Raw genomic sequence first — 14,745 nt, forward strand, 5'->3', positions numbered from 1 at the left:
TTTTCCAGTTTTGATCTGAGGATGTTTCCTTTTTTACCATTGCCCTCAATGAGCTACCACATAACGCTTTGCAGAATCCACAACAACAGTGTACAGAAACTGTTCCAAGAAGTAAAGGTTGCAACTCAGTGTGATGAATTCACACATCAAAAAGCAATCTCTCGGAAAGCTTCTCTCTAGGTATTATGTGATGATATTTTCTTTTTCACCACGGGCCCCTTTGGGCTCCCAAATATCACTTTGCAGAATCTACAACAACAGTGTTAGCAAACTGTTCCATGAAGGGAAGCGTGGAACTCTGTGTGATGAAGTCACACATCAGAAAGCAATCTCTCATAAAGCTTCTCTCTAGTTATTATGTGAGTATGTTTCCTTTGCACCATGGGCCCTTTGGACTGCCAAATATCACTTTGCATATTCCACGAAAAGAGTGTTAGCAAACTGCTTCCTGAGGTCTAAGTTGTAACTCAGTGAGATGAATTCACAGATGAGAAACAAGTTCCTCAGAAAGCTTCTTTCACGTTTTGAACTGATGATATTTCCTTTATTTGCGTAGGCCACAATACAATCCAAGAAGCCCTTCTCAGGTTCCTCCAGGACAGTGCTAAGGGACTGCTCCACGATACATAAGGGTAACTCTGAGAGATGAATTCACCCAGCACCAAGAAGTCTCTTTGAAAGCTTCTCTCTAATTTTCCTCTGAGGATATTATCTTTGTCACCGTAAGCTTCATTGTGCTAAGAAGTATCCAATTGCAGATTGCCAGAAAATTGTGTTAGCAAACTGATCACTGAAGAGAGACGTGTAACACTGTGAGTTGCATTCACACATGGCAATGCAGTTTCTCAGAAGGCTTCTTTCCAGTTTTGATGTGAGGATATTTCCTTTGTCACCATAGCCGTCAATGAGCTACCAAATATCCCTTTGCAGAATCCATGACAACAGTGTAAGCAAATTGTTCCAAGAAGGGAAGTGTGGAACTCTGTGTGATGAAGTCACACATCAGAAAGCAATCTCTCAGAAAGTTTCTCTCTGGTTTTTGTGTGAGGATATTTCCTTTTTCACCATGGGCCCCTATGGGCTCCCAAATATCACTATGCAGATTCCACGAAGAGAGTGTTAGCAAACTACTTCCCTGAGTTCTAAGTTGAAACACGATGAGATGAATTCACAGATGAGAAAGAAGCTTTCTCAGAAACCCTTTTTTACGTTTTGAACTGATGAGATTTCCTTTTTCATCGTAGGCCTCAATACGATCCAAAAAAGCCCTTCGAGGGTTCCTCAAAGACTGTGGTAATGGACTGCTCCACGAAACATAAGTTGAACTCTGTGAGATGAATTCACACATCACCAAGAAGTTTCTAAGAAAGCTTCTCTCTAGTTTTCCTCTGAGGATATTTCCTTTTTCACCGTAAGCTTCATTGTGCAAAGAAGTATCCAATTGCAGATTGCCACAAAACTGTGTTAGCAAGGTGATCACTGAAGAGAAACCTGTTACACTTTGAGTTGCATTCACACATGGCAACGCAGTTTCTCAGAAAGCTTCTTTCCAATTTTTATCTGAGGATATTTCCTTTTTCACCATGGGCCCCTACGGGCTCCCAAATATCACTTTGCCGATTCCACGAAAACAGTGTTAGCAAACGGCTTCCTGAGGTCTAAGGTGTAACTCTGTGAGATGAATTCACAGAGTAGAAAGAAGTTTCTCAAAAAGCTTCTTTCACGTTTTAAACTGATGACATTTCCTTTATCAGCGTAGGCCTCAATGCGATCCAAAGTAGTCGTTCGCAGTTTCCTCCAAGACAGTGTTAAAGGACTACTCCAAGAAACATTAGTGGAACTCTGTGAGATGAATTCACATATCACCAAGAAGGTTCTAAGAAAGCTTTTTTCCTATTTTCCTCTGAAGATATTTCCTTTGTCACCATAAGCTTCAGTGCTCTAAGAACTATTTAATTGTAGATTTCCAGAAAACTCTGCTAGTGAACTGATCACTGAAGAGAAGAATGTAACACTGTGAGTTGCATTCACCCATGGCCACGCAGTTTCTCAGAAGGCTTCTTTCCAGTTTTGATCTGAGGATATTTCCTTTTTCACCATAGCCCTCAGTGAGCTCCAAATATCACTTTGCAGTATCAAAGACAACAGTGTTAGCAAAGTTTTCCTAGAAGGGAAGGGTGGAACTCTGTGTGATGAAGTCACACATCAGAAAGCAATCTCTCACAAAGCTTCTCTCTAGTTATTATTTGAGGATAGTTCCTTTTTCACCATTGGCCCCTATGGGCTCCCAACTATCACTTTGCAGAATACACGACAACAGTGTTAGCACACTGTTCCAAGAAAGGAAGGGTGGAACTCTATATAATGAAGTCACACATCAGAAAGCAATCTCTCAGATAGCTTCTCTCTAGTTATTATGTGAGGATATTTCCGTTTTCACCATGGGCCCCTATGGGCTCCCAAATGTCACTTTGCAGAATCCATGACATTGTTAGCAAACTGTTCCAAGAAGGGAAGTGTGGAACTCTGTGTGATGAAGTCACACATCAGAAAGCAATCTCTGAGAAAGCTTCTCTCTAGTTATTATCTGAGGATATTTACTTTTTCACCAAGGGCTCCTATGGACTCCCAAATATCACTTTGCAGATTCCACGAAAAGAGTGTTAGCAAACTGATTCCTGAAGACTAAGGTGTAACACTTTTAGATGAATTCACAGATCAGAAAGAAGTTTCTCAGAAAGCTTCTTTCAGGTTATGAACTGACGATATTGCCTTTATCAGCGTAGGCCTCAATGGCATCCAAAGAATCCCTTCTCTGCTTCCTCAATGACAGTGTTAATGGACTGCTCCAGGAAACAAAAGTTTGACTCTGTGAGATGACTTCACACATCACCAAGAAGTTTCTCAGAAAGTTTCTTTCTAGTTTTCCTCTGAGGATATTTCCTTTGTCACCGTAATCTTCCTTGGTTCACTTCTTCATTTCTTAGTAATCTTCACTTCTTAGTATCCCCTTGCAGATTTCCGGAAAACTTTGTTAGCAAACTGATCACTGAAGAGAAACGTGTGACTCTGTGTGTTGAATTCACACATGGCAATGCAGTTTCTCAGAAGCCTTCTTTCCATTTTTGTTCTGAGGATATTTTCTTTCTCACCATAGCCCTCAATGAGCTCCCAAATATCACTTTGCAGAATCCACGACAAAAGTTTTATCAAACTATTCAAGAATGGAAGGGTCGAACTCTGTGTGATGGTCTCACACAAGAAAGCTTCTCTCTAGTTATTAAGTGAGGATATTTCCTTTTTCACCATGGGCCCCTATGGGCTCCCAAATATCACTTTGCAGAATACACGACAAGAGTCTTAGAAACTGTTCCATGAAGGAAATGGTGCAACTCTGTGTGATGAAGTCACACATCAGAAAGCAATCTCTCAGAAAGCTTCTCTGTAGTTATTATGTGAGGACATTTCCTTTTAGACCATGGGCCCCTATGGGCTCCTAAATATCACTTTGCAGAATCCACGAGAACAGTGTTAGCAAACGGTTCCAAGACGGGAAGGGTGGAACTCTGTGTGATGAAGTCACACATCAGAAAGCAATCTCTCAGAAAGCTTCTCTGTAGTTATTATGTGAGGATATTTCCTTTTTCACCATGTGCCCCTGTAGGCTTCCAAATATCACTTTGCAGGTTCCACGAAAAGAGTGTTAGCAAACTGCTTCCTGGGGTCTAAAATGTAACACTGTGAGATGAATTGACAGATCAGAAAGAAGTTTCTCAGAAAGCTTCTTCCCCGTTTTGAACTGATGAAATTTCCTTTATCAGCTTAGGCCTCAATGCGATCCAAAGAAGCCCTTCCCAGGTTCCTCAAAGACAGTGTTAATGGACTGTTCCACAAAACATTAATGTAACTCTATGAGATGAATTCACACATCACCAAGAAGATTCTAAGAAAGCTTCATTCTAGTTTTCCTCTAGAGATATTTCCTTTGTCACTGTAAGCGTCATTGCTCTAAGGAGTATCCAGTCGCAGATTTGCAGAAAACTGTGTTAGCAAACTGATCATTGAAGGGAAACATGTCACTCTGTGAGGTGCATTCACACATGGCAATGCAGTTTCTCAGAAGGCTTCTTTCCAGTTTTGATCTGAGGATATTTCCTTTTTCACCATAGCCCTCAATGAGCTCCCACATATCACTTTGCAGAATCCACAACAACAGTGTTAGCAAACTGTTCCAAGAAGGGAAGGTTGGAATTCTGTGTGATGAAGTCACACATCAGAAGCAAGCTCTCAGAAAGCTTCTCTCTAGTTATTATGTTAGGATATTTCCCTTTTTACCATGGGCCCCGATGGGCTCCGAAATATCGCTTTTCAGCATCCACGACAAAAGTGTCAGCAAAATGTTCCAAGAAGGGAAGGGTGGAACTCTGGGTGATGAAGTCACACATCAGAAAGCAATCTCTCAGAAATCTTCTCTCTAGTTATTATCTGACGATATTTCCTTTTTCAACATGGCCCTCAATGAGCTCCCAAATATCCCTTTGCAGAATGCACAACAACAGTGTTAGCAAACTGTTCCAAGAAGGGAAGTGTGGAATTCTGCTTGATGAAGTCACACATCAGAAAGCAATCTCTCAGAAAGCTTCTCTCTTGTTATTAGGTGAGGATATTTCCTTTTTCACCTTGGGCCCCTATGGGCTCCCAAATCTCACTTTGCAGATTCCATGAAAAGAGTGTTAGCAAACTGCTTCCTGAGGTCAAATTTGTAACTCTGTGAGATGAATTCACGTATCAGAAAGAAGATTCTCACAAAGCTTCTTTCACATTTTGCACTGATGATATTTCCTTATCAGCATAGGCCTCAATACGATACAAAGAAACGCTTCTGAGGTTCTCAAAGACAGTGTTAATGGACTACTCCATGAAACATAAGTCTAACTCTGTGAGATGAATTCACAGAGCTCCAATAACTTTCTAAGAAAGATTCTTTCTACTTTTCATCTGAGGATATGTCCTTTGTCACCGTAAGCTTCATTGCGCTAAGAAGTAGTTAATTGCAGATTTCCAGAAAACGGTGTTAGCAAACTGATCACTGAAGAGAAACGTGAAATTCTGTGAGTTGCATTCACACATAGCAAAGCAGTTTCTCAGAAGGCTTCCTTCCAGTTTTGATCTGAGGATATTTCCTTTTTCACCATGGGCCCCTATTCGCTCCCAAATATCACTTTGCAGAATCCACGACAACAGTGTTAGCAAACTGTTCCAAGAAGGAAAGGGTGGAACTCTGTGTGATGAAGTCACACATCAGAAGGCAATGTCTCAGAAAGCTTCTTTCTAGTTATTATGTGAGGATATTTCCTTTTTCACTGTGGACCCCTATGGGCTCCCAAATATCACTTTGCAGATTCCACGAAAACAGTGTTAGCAAACTGCTTCCTGAGGTCTAAGTTGTAACTCTGTGGGATGAATTCACAGATTAGAAAGAAGAATCTCAGACAGCTTTCTTTACGTTTTGAATTGATGATATTTCCTTTATCAGCGTAGGCCTCAATACGATCCAAAGAAGCCATTCTCAGGTTCCTCAAAGACAGCGCTAGTGGACTGCTCCATGAAACATAAGTGTAACTCTGTGAGATGAATTCACAAATCACCAAGAAGTTTCTAGGAAAGCTTCTTTCTAGTTTTGATCTGAGGACATTTCCTTTGTCACCGGGAGCTTCATTGCACTAAGAAGTATCTAATTGCAAATCTCCGGAAAACTGTGTTTGCAAACTGACTACTGAATGGAAACTAGTAACTCCGTGAGTTGCATTCACACATGCTAATGCAGTTTCTCAGAAGGCTTCCTTCCTGTTTTGATCAGTGGATATTTCCGTTTTCACCATGTTCCCCTAAGGGCTCCCAAATATCACTTTGCCAAATCCACGACACTAGTGTTAGCAAACACTTCCAAGAAAGGAAGGGTGGAATTCTGTGTGACGAAGTCACACATCAGAAAGTAATCTCTCAGAAAGCTTCTCTCTAGTTATTATGTGAGGATATTTCCTTTTTCACCATGGGCCCCTATGGGCTCCCAAATATCACTTTGTAGATTCCACGAAAAGAGTGGTAGCAAACTGCTTCCGGAAGTCTAAGTTGTAAGTCTGTGAGATGAATTCACAGATCAGAAAGAAGAATCTCAGACAGCGTTTTTCAAGTTTTGAATTGATGATATTTCTTTCATCAGGGTAGGCCTCAATACGATCCAAAGAAGCCCTTCTCAGTTTCCTCAAAGACAGTGCTAATGGACTGCACCACGAAACATAAATGTAACTCTGTGAGATGAATTCACTCATTACCAAGAAGTTCCTAGGAAAGCTTCTTTCTAGTTTCCATCTGACGACATTTGTTTTGTCACCGTGAGCTTCATTGCGCTGAGATGAATCTAATTGCAGATTCCCAGAAAACTGTTTTAGCAAATTGGTCACTGAAGAGAAACGTGTAACTCTGTGATTTGCATTCACACATGGCAATGCAGTTTCTTAGAAGGCTTCTTTCCTGTTTTGATCTGAGTATATTTCCTTTCTCACCATGGGCCCCTATTCGCTCCCAAATATCACTTTGCAGAATCCACGACAACAGTGTTAGCAAACTGGTCCAAGAAGGGAAGGATGGCACTCTGTGTGATGAAGTCACACATCAGAAGGCAATCTTTCAGAAAGCTTCTCTCTAGTTATTATGTGAGGATATTTCCTTTTACTCTTTGGGCCCCTAGGGGCTCCCAAATATCACTTTGCAGATTCCACGAAAACAGTGTTAGCAAACTGATTCCTGAGGTCTAAGTTGTAACTCTGTGGGATGAATTCACAGATTAGAAAGAAGAATCTCAGACAGCTTTCTTCAAGTTTTGAATTGATGATATTTCCTTTATCAGCGTAGGCCTCAATACGATCCAAAGAAGCCCTTCTCAGGTTCCTCAAAGACAGAGTTAATGGACTGCTCGATGAAACATAAGTTTATCACTGTGAGATGAATTCACACATCACCAAGAAGTTTCTAAGAAACCTTCTTTCTACTTTTCATCTGAGGATATTTCCTTTGTCACTGTAAGCTTCATTGAGCGAAGAAGTATCCCATAGCAGATTTCCAGAAAACAGTGTTAGCAAACTGATCACTGAAGAGAAACGTGTAACTCTGTGAGTTGCATTCACACATGGCAATGCAGTTTCTCAGAAGGCTTCTTTCCAGTCTTGATCTGAGGGTATGTCCTTTTTCACTATAGCCATCAATGAGCTCCCAAATATCTGTTTCTAGAATCCACGACAACAGTGTTAGCAAACTGTTCCAAGAAGGGAAGGGTGGAACTCTGTGTGATGAAATCACACATCAGAAAGCAATCTCTCAGAAAGTTTCTCTCTAGTTATTATGTGAGGATATTTACCTTTTCACCATGGGACCCTATGGGCTCCCAAATATCACTTTACAATTCCACGAAAAGAGAGTGAGCAAACTGCTTCCTGAAGTGTAAGGTGTAACTCTGTGCGATGAAAGAACATATCAGAAGGAAGATTCTCCGAAAGCTGCTTCTTGGTTTTGAACTGATGATATTTCCTTGATCGGCGTAGGCCTCAATAAGATCCAAAGAAGCCCTTCTCCTGTTCCTCAAAGACAGTGTTAATGGACTACGCCATGAAACGTAAGTGAAACACTGTGAGATGAATTCACAAATCAACAAGAAGTTTCTAAGAAAGCTTCTTTCTAGTTTTAATCTGAGGATATTTCCTTTGACACCGTAAGCATCATTGCGATTAGAAGTATCCCATTGCAGATTTCCAGAGAAGTTTGTTAGCAAACTGATCACTGTAGAGAAACCTGTAACTTTGTGAGTTGGATTCACACATGGCAATGCAGTTTCTCAGAAGGCTTCTTTCCAGTTTTGATCTGACGATATTTCCTTTTTCACCATAGCCCTCAAAGAGCTCCCAAACATCACTTTGCAGAATCCACGACAACAGTGTTAGCAAACTGTTCCAAGAAGGCAAGGGTGGAACTCTGTGTGATGAAGTCACACATCAGCAAGCAATCTCTCAGAAAGCTTCTCTCTGGTTATTATCTGATGATATTTTCTTTTTCACCATGGGCCCCTAAGGGCTCTGAAGTATCAGTTTGTAGATTCCATGAAAAGAGTGTTAGCAAACTGCTTCTGAGGTCTAAGGTGTAACTCTGTGAGATGAATTCACAGATCTGAAAGAAGTTTCACAGAAAGCTTCTTTCACGTTTTGAACTGATGATATTTCCTTTATCAGCGTAGGCCTCAATGAGATCCATAGAAGCCCTTCTTAGGTTCCTCAAAGACAGTGTTAATAGACGGCTCCACGAAACATAAGTGTAACTCTGTGAGATGCATTCACACATCACCAAGAAGTTTCTAAGAAAGCTTCTTTCTAGTTTTCATCTGAGGATGTTTACTTTGTCGCCGAAAGCTTCATTGCGCTAAGAAGGATCCCATTGCAGATTTCCAGAAAACTGTGTTAGCAAACTGATCACTGCAGGGCAACGTGTAACTCTGTGAGTTGCACTCACACATGGCAATGTAGTTTCTCAGAAGGCTTCTTTCCAGTTTTCATCTAAGGATATTTCCTTCTTCACCGTAGCCCTCAATGAGCTCTCACATATCACCTGGCAGAATCCACGACAACAATGTTAGCAAAATGTTCCAAGAAGAGAAGGGTGGAACTCTGTTTGATGAAGTAACACATCTGAAAGCAATCTCTCAGAAACCTTCTCTCTAGTTATTATATGAGGATATTTCCTTTTTCACCATGGGCCCCTATGGACTCTGAAATATCAGTTTGTAGATTCCACGAAAAGAGTGTTAGCAAACTGCTTCTGAGGTCTAAGGTGTAACTCCGTGAGATGAATTCACAGATCATAAAGAAGTTTCTCAGAAAACTTCTTTAACGTTTTGAACTGACGATTTTCCTTTATCAGCGTAGGCCTCAACACGATCCAAGGAAGCCCTTCTCTGGTTCCTCAAAGACAGTGTTAATGGACTACTGCACGACACATAAGTGTATCTCTGTGAGATGAATTCACACATCATCAAGAAGTTTCTAACAAAGCTGTTTATAGTTTTCATCTGACGATATTTCCTTTGTCACCGTAACCTTCATTGCGCTAAGAACGATCCCATTGCAGATTTCCGGAAGGCTTAGTTAGCAAACGGATCACAGAAGAGAAACGTCTAACTCTGTGAGTTGCATTCACACATGGCAATGCAGTTCTCAGAAGGCTTCTTTACAGGTTTGATCTGAGGATATTCCCTTTTTCACCATAGCCCTCAAAGAGCTCCCACGTATCACTTTGTAGAATCCGCGACAACAGTGTTAGCAACCTGTTCCAAGAATGGAAGGGTGGAACTCTGTGTGTTGAAGTCACACATCAGAAAGCAATCTCTCAGAAAGCTTCTCTCTACTTATTATCTGAGGATATTTCCTTTTTCACCATGGGCCTCTATGGGCTCCGAATTATCATTTTGCAGATTCCACGAAAGAGTGTTAGCAAACTGCTTCTGAGGGCTTAGGTGTAACTCTGTGAGATGAATTCACAGATCAGAAAGAAGTTTCTCAGAAAGCTTCTTTCACGTTTTGAAGTGATGATTTTCCTTTATCAGCGTAGGCCTCAATGCGATCCTACGAAGCCCTTCTCAGGTTCCTCAAAGACAGTGTTAATGGACTGCTACACGAAACATAAGTGTAACTCTGTGAGATGAATTCACACATCACCAAGAAGTTTCTAAGAAAGCTTCTTTGTAGTTTTCATCTGAGGATATGTCCTTTGTCACCGTAAGCTTCATTGCGTTAAGAAGGATCCCATTGCAGATTTCCAGAAAACTTAGTTAGCAAACTGATCATAGAACAGAAACGTGTAATTGGGTGAGGTGCATTCACATATGGCAACGCAGTTTCTCAGAAGGCTTCTTTTCAGTTTTGATCTGAAGATATTTCTTTTTCACCGCAGCCCTCAATGAACTCCTACATATAACTTTGCAGAATCCACGGCAACAGTGTTAGAAAACTGTTCCAAGAAGAGAAGGGTGGAACTCTTTGTGATGAAGTCACCCATCAGAAAACAATCTCTCAGAAAGCTTCTCTAGTTATTATGTGAGGGTATTTCCTTTTTCACCATGGGCCCCTATGGGCTCCCAAATATCACTTTGCAGAATCCACGACAACAGGGTTGGCAAACTGTTCCAAGAAAAGAAGTGTGGACCTCTGTGTGATGAAGCCACCCATCAGAAAGCAATCTCTCAGAAAGCTTCTCTCTCTTCATATTGTGAGGATATTTCCTTTTTCACCATATCGCCCTATGGGCTCCATATATCACTTTGCAGATTCCAAGAAAAGAGTGCTAGGAAACTGCTTCCTCAGGTCTAAGGTGTAACTCTGTGAGATGAATTCACAGATGAAAAAGAAGTTGCTCAGAAAGCTTCTTTCACGTTTTAAACTGATGATAATTCCTTTATCAGCGTAGGCCTCAATGCGATCCAAAGAAGCCCTTCTCAGTTTCCTCTAAGACAGTGTGAATGGACTGCTCCACGAAACATAAGTGTAACTCTGTGAGATGAATTCACACATCACCAAGAAGTTTCTAAGAAAGCTTCTTTCTAGTTTTCATCTGAGGATATGTCCTTTGTCACCGTAAGCTTCATTGCTCTAAGAAAGATCCGAATGCAGATTTCCAGAAGACTGTGTTAGCCAACTGATCACTGAAGAGTAACGTGTAACACTGTGAGTTGAATTCACAAATGGCAATGCAGTTTTTCAGAAGGCTTCTTTCCAGTTTTGATCGAGGATATTTCCTTTTTCACCATAGCCCTCCATGAGCTCCAACATATCACATTGCAGAATCCACGACAACAGTGTTAGCAAACTGTTCCAAGACGAGAAATGTGGAACTCTGTGTGATGAAGTCAACCATCAGAAAGCAATCTCTCAGAAAGCTTCTCTCTAGTTGTTATGTGAGGATATTTCCTTTTTCACCATGGGCCCCTGTGGGCTCCCAACTATCACTTTGCAGAATCCACGACAACAGTATTAGCAAACTGTTAAAAGAAGAGAAGGGTTGAATTCTGTGTGCTGCAGTCAGAGATTAGAAAGCAATGTCTCAGAAAACTTCTCTCTAGTTATTATCTGAGGATATTTCCTTTTTCACCATGGGCCCGTATGGGGTCCCAAATATCACTTTGCAGTTTCCACGAAAAGAGTGTTAGCAAACTGCTTCCTGAGGTCCAAATTCTTACTCTGTGAGATGAATTCACAGATCAGAAAGAAGTTTCTCAGGAAGCTTCTTTCCCGTTTTGAACTGATGATATTTCCTTTATCAGCGTTGGATTCCACAAGTTCCAAAGAAGCCCTTCTTAGGTTCCTCAAAGACAGTGTTAGTTGACTGCTTCATGAAACATAAGTGTAACTCTGTGAGATGAATTCACACATCTCCAAGAAGTTTCAAAGAAAGCTTCTTTCTAGTTTTCATCTGACGATATTTCCTTCGTCACCATAAGGTTCATTGCACTAAGAAGTATCCCATTGCAAATTTACAAAAACTGTGTTAGCAAACTGATCACTGAACAGAAACGTGTAAATCCTTGAGTTGCATTCTCACGTGGCAATGCATTTTCTCAGAAGGCATGTTTCCAGTTTTGATCTGAGGATATTTCCTTTTTCACCATAGCTCTCAATGAGCTCCTAAATATCACTTTACATAATCCACGACAACAGTGTTAGCAAACTCCCCAGAAGGGAAGGGTAGAACTCTATTTGATGAAGTCACATATCAGAAAGAAATCTCTCAGAAAGGTTCTCTCTATTTTTTATGTGAGGATATTTGCTTTTCCACCATGGGCCACTATGGGCTCCCAAATATCACTTTGCAGAATCCACGACAACAGTGTTAGCAAACTGTTCCAAGAAGGGGAGGGTGGAACTCTGTGTGATGAAGTCACATATCAGAAAGCAATCTCTCAGAAAGCTTCTCTCTAGTCATCATCTGAGGATATTTCCTTTTTCACGATGGGCGCCTATGGGCTCCCAAATATCACTTTGCAGATTTCACTAAAAGAGTTTTAGCAAACTGCTTCCTGAGGTCTAAATTGTAACCCTGTGAGATGAATTCAGAGATCAGGAAGAAGTTTCTCAGAAAGCTTCTTTCACGTTTTGAACTGATGATATTTCCATTATCAGCCTAGGCCTCAGTACAATCCAATGATGCCCTTCTCCAGTTCCTCAAAGACAGTGTTAATGAACTGCTCCACAAAACATAAGTCTACCTCTGTGAGATGAATTCACAGATCACCAAGAAATTTCTAAGAAGGTTTCTTTCTAGTTTTCATCTGAGGGTGTTTCCTTTGTCACCGTAATTTCATTGCGCTAAGAAGAATCTAATTGCAGACTTCCAGAAAACTGTGTTAGCAAACTGATCACTGAAGAGAAATATGTAACTCTGTGAGTTGCATTCACACATGGCAATGCAGTTTCTCAGAAGGCTTCTTTCCAGTTTTGATCTGATGATATTTCCTTTTTCACCATAGCCCTCAATGAGATCCCAAATATCACTTTGCAGAATCCACGACAACAGTGTTACCAAACTGTTCCAAGAAGCGAAGGGTGAAACTCTGTGTGATGAAGTCACACATCACAAAGCAATCTCTAAGAAAGCTTCTCTCTAGTTGTTATGTGAGGGTATTTCCTTTTTCACCATGGGCCTCTATGGGCTCCGAAATATCACTTTTCATATTCCACGAAAAGAGTGTTAGCAAGCTGCTTCCTGAGTTCCAATTTGTAACTCTGTGAGATGAATTCATAGATCAGAAACAACTTTCTCAGAAAGCTTCTTACACGTTTGGACCTGATGATATTTCCTTTATCAGCGTAGGCCTCAATGCGATCCAAAGAAGCCCTTCTCAGCTTCCTCAAAGACAGTGTTAATGGACTGCTCCACGAAACATAAGTGTAACTCTGTGAGGTGAATTCATACATCACCAAGAAGTTTCTCAGAAAGCTTCTTTCTAGTTTTCCTCTGAGGACATTTCTTTGTCACCGTAAGCTTCGTTGCGCTAAGAAGTATCCCATTGCAGATTTCCAGAAAACTGTGTTAGTAAACTGATCATAGAATAGAAACGTGTAACATTGTGAGTTGCATTCACATATGGCAATGCAGTTTCTCAGAAGACTTCTTTCCAGTTTAGATCTGAGGATATTTCCTTTATCATCATAGCCCTCAAGGAGCTCCCAAATATCACTTAGCAGAATCCACGATAACAGTGTTGGCAAACTGTTCCAAGAAGGGAAGGGTGGAACTCTGTGTGATGAAGTCACACATCAGAAAGCAATCTCTCATAAAGCTTCTTTATAGTTATTATGTGAGGATATTTCCTTTTTCACCGTGGGCCCCCAAGGGCTCCCAAATATCACTTTGTAGATTCCACGAAAAGAGTGTTAGCAAACTGCTTCCTGAGGTCTGAATTGTAACTCTGTGAGATGAATTCACAAATCAGAAAAAGTTTCTCAGATAGCTTCTTTCACGTTTTGAACTGATGATATTTCCTTTATGAGCGTAGGCCTCAAAGCGATCCAAAGAAGCACTTCTTAGTTTCCTCAAAGACGGTGTTAATAGACTGCTCCACGAAACAGAAGTCTAACTCTGTGAGATGAATTCACAGGTCACCAAGAAGTTTCTAAGAAAGCTTCTTTCTAGTTTTCATCTGGGGACTTTTCCTTTGTCACCGTAAGCTTCATTGCGCTAAGAAGTATCTAATTGCAGATTTCCAGAAAACTGTGTTAGTAAAGTAATCACTGAAGAGAAAGTGTCACTCTGTGAGTTGCATTCCCACATGGCAATGCAGTTCCTCAGAAGGCTTCTTTTCAGTTTTGATCAGAGGATATTTCCTTTTTCACTATAGCCCTCAAAGAGCTCCCAAATATGACTTTGCGGAATCCACAACAACAGTGTTAGCATACTGCTCCAGTACGGGATGCGTGGAATTCTGTGTGATGAAGTCACACATCAGAAAGCAGTCTGTCAGAAACCATCTCTAGTTATTATGTGAGGTTATTTCCTTTTCACCATGGGCCCTAATGGGATGCCAAACATCACTTTGCAGAATCCACGACAACAGTGTTAGCAAACTGTTCCCAGAAGGGAAGGGTGGAACTCTGTGTGATGAAGTCACACATCAGAAAGCAATCTCTCAGAAAGCTTCTCTCTAGTTATTATCTGAGGATATTTCGTTTTTCACCATGGGCCCCTATGGCCTCTAAATATGTCTTTGCAGATTCCACGAAAAGAGTGTTAGCACACTGCTTCCTGAGGTCTAATTTATAACTCTGTGAGATGAATTCACAGAGCACTAAGAAGTTTCTCAGAAAGCTTCTTTCACGTTTTTTTTTTTTTTGTTATAAGCCATTTGAATTTTTTTTTTTTTTTTATTATACTTTAAGTTCTAGGGTACATGTGCATAACGTGCAAGTTTGTTACATATGTATACTTATGCCATGTTGGTGTGCTGCACCCATCAACTCGTCAGCACCCATCAATTCATCATTTATATCTTGTATAACTCCCCAATGCAAGCCCTCCCTCCTCCCCCCTGCCCCCTCCCCATGATAGGCCCCAGTGCGTGATGTTCCCCTTCCGGAGTCCAAGTGATCTCATTGTTCAGTTCCCACCTATGAGTGAGAACATGCGGTGTTTGGTTTTCTGTTCTTGTGA

This window comes from Rhinopithecus roxellana, chromosome 21 (genome assembly GCF_007565055.1).
Source record: "Rhinopithecus roxellana isolate Shanxi Qingling chromosome 21, ASM756505v1, whole genome shotgun sequence".
NCBI classification, from domain to species: Eukaryota; Metazoa; Chordata; class Mammalia; order Primates; family Cercopithecidae; genus Rhinopithecus; species Rhinopithecus roxellana.